The following is a 3,040-nucleotide window of genomic DNA, read 5'->3' on the forward strand; positions in this document are numbered from 1 at the left end:
TATATATATATCATAATGTAAGAGCTTGAAATGTTTTTTCTATTCAGCTAGTCTACATAATATGATATTGTTATATTAAATTGAACGCAGTTAGTTGCGGTTTTTTGTTTGGAAAAGTACATAACATAATTGAAATAAAAGCGTATATAATGCCTGTCTGTCTGTCTGTTTTTTTCTGTCTTGAGTTATTCTGTAAGCTGCTGGTTAGTAATCCTGTCTACAACAATAAACACGAGCGTCGAAATTTTGGTATCTGGGCAGGGGCTAGTCGATTACACCGAGTTGAATGGTACTGCTTTTATCGACCTCCCAAAGGATGTAAAGCAAAGTCGACTTCGGCAGAATTTGAACTCTGAACGTAAAACAGGAAGACGCGCTAACGATTCTGCCAAATTGTCACCTTAATAATCCTTTTAGGCACAAGGCCTGAAATTCAGAGGAAGGAGACTAGCCGATTACATTGACCCGAGTATTTCATTGGTTCTTGATTATCGAAAGGACGAAAAGTAAAGTTCGACCTTTGCAGAATTTGAACTGAGAACATAAAACCGGACGACATGCAGCTATGCATCTTGTCCTGTATGCCAACCATTCCGCTATCTCGCCTCTTTTCTCTGCTTTAATAATGCGAATACATATACTAACATTTTATGTTCTCTTTTCCTGTTTTTATTTTCATATCTATAAATGCCTCTAAATTTACATCTAGATACATCTCTCTCTCTATCTCTCTCTCTCTCTCCATATATATATATATATATATATATATATAGCAGTTTATGTCTATATATGTGCGTGTACAGATACTTACTTGTGCAAGTGCTGTCAATCTACGGACGCCAGTAGGATTTAGGGGTCAACAGGAGATACATACATACGTGTATATATATATATATATATATATATATATATATATATATATATATACATATATATATATATACATATATATATATATATATGTATATATAAATGTATATGTGTATAAATCTATATATATTTATACATACGTATAAGTGTGTATATGTACATATTTATATATACATATATGCATATGTATTTATACATTTAGATGCTGGCACATATAACTATTTTTGCATGTACAAGAAATATGTGCATATGTATAGAAATGAGAGTGAATGCGCGTATGTGAATACACATACACACAAAAAAACAAAAACATGCGCGCGCGCACACACACATACATACATATGTATGTATGCATGTATGTATTTATATTCCTGTTCATATATGTACCTATATATAAACGTGTTTCTACAACTACCCACACACAACACACACCACACACATATACACACGAACATATGTATTTATGTAGATACGTATGTTCATATGTACCCTCATATATACGTATATATACAAATTTCTATGCACTCACATCTATGCTTGTACATATCTGCGCGCTTATGTATATAATTGTGTGTGTATGTGTGTCTATGTATTTATGTTTGTATGCCTATGTATATATTCTCATGTATAATTTAACACGAAGTATTACTTTCTAATATAAAAACGAAAAGGAAAAAATAATTCTCTGACGATAGGTCACAGTAACAAAGATTGCAGAAGATGATCCGCTGCGGTTGTTTAGTAAATGGAGACGTGGGAGCTGTAGATCCCTGTAAAACAAAGAGTAACATAGTGTACTCATATCTTCAGTAAAGTTGACAGGACGTGACTAGCACTTCCGACACTTGTCATCTATCTCAGCCCTTCTATCTGACAAATATTGCTACAAAGATTGCCAACTATCAGTATCAATATTAACTCCGACAAGAAAAACAGAAGCAGCAATAACAACAAAAAAGGCATTACAATTACAAACTGCTTGAAAGAGACATAATGTAGCTTTCAGCGAATTACTCATATTGTATTTCTTTTTTTTTTCTTTTGCATCCCGTTTTTTTTTTCATGTTTTTTGTTTTCTATATTCCTTTTGTCTTTCTGTCCGGTACGGTTCGAAACCACTGTGCTTGTCAGTCTTCATATGACAAATATTTCTTCTATATGACTCACAAATATTCTCACACAAACGGTTTATAAAAATTGGTGGAATATTATACGATGCAAATATGGCTGTGTGGTTAAGACGATCGCTTTGCAGCCACGCAACTTTTGGGTTCAGTCCTGCTGCGCGGTACATTGAGCAAGTGTCTTTTATTATAGTTCTGGGCCAACTAATGCCCTGTGAGTGAATTAAATGGACGGAAACTGCGTGGAAGCCCATCGTATATATGTGAGTGTATGTGTGTTTGTACCCCTTCCGGCTTAACAACTAGTACGGGGTTGTTTACGTCCTCGTAACATAGCGGTTCGGCGAAAATGATCGAGAGGATAATTATCAAATTTTAAAAGTATGTACTGTGGTGAATTTGTTTGCCTAAGCCCTTCAAGGCGGTGCCCCAGCATGGCCGCAATTCTAAGAAAAAGCCGAGATGACCACGGTTGGAACTCCTTCGGACATAGGCCTTCACAATGTGGGTTGACCTGAAGATAACACTAACCCTAACAACGAGATCAACCGCAGCCACCACGAAGGCAACAACAACAACGACGACCATCACAAGCTGTAATAAGCCCGAGGGTAGCAGTGGCATTCAGAGAATTATTACAACCTCGGATAAATGACATTGCAGTATTTAGTTAATAGCTCATAAATTTCGAGTTCACTTCTCGCTGCGGTCAACTTTACTTTCCATCCTTCTGGATGACAGATGTCGGAAGTGCTAGACACGTCCTGTCAGGTTTGTTGGAGACGAGAGTTCCCTCTATTTTACTGGGACCTGCAGCTTCCATGTTTCCCCTTACTAAACTACCTCTCATAGTCTATTATGTCTACATGATGTTTGTTGCTATGACTCATCGTCAGAGAAATCCTTTGATGGAAACCAGTACGTTGTGTGTGTGTGTGTGGTGTGTGTGTGTGTGGTGTGTGCATGTGTGTGTGTGTTAGAGAGACAGATAGGTATATATGTATGTATATATATATATATATATATATATATATATATATATATAT

The 3,040-nt window shown here is 36.0% G+C and overlaps 1 protein-coding gene across 1 annotated transcript in view; it reads right to left on the reverse strand.

The window, feature by feature from the left end:
• LOC106878170 (probable WRKY transcription factor protein 1) overlaps nt 1-3,040 on the reverse strand; it is a 466,250-nt gene that overhangs the window by 83,794 nt on the left and 379,416 nt on the right. The window lies entirely within an intron of this gene.

Source organism: Octopus bimaculoides, chromosome 8 (genome assembly GCF_001194135.2).
Source record: "Octopus bimaculoides isolate UCB-OBI-ISO-001 chromosome 8, ASM119413v2, whole genome shotgun sequence".
Classification (NCBI taxonomy): Eukaryota; Metazoa; Mollusca; class Cephalopoda; order Octopoda; family Octopodidae; genus Octopus; species Octopus bimaculoides.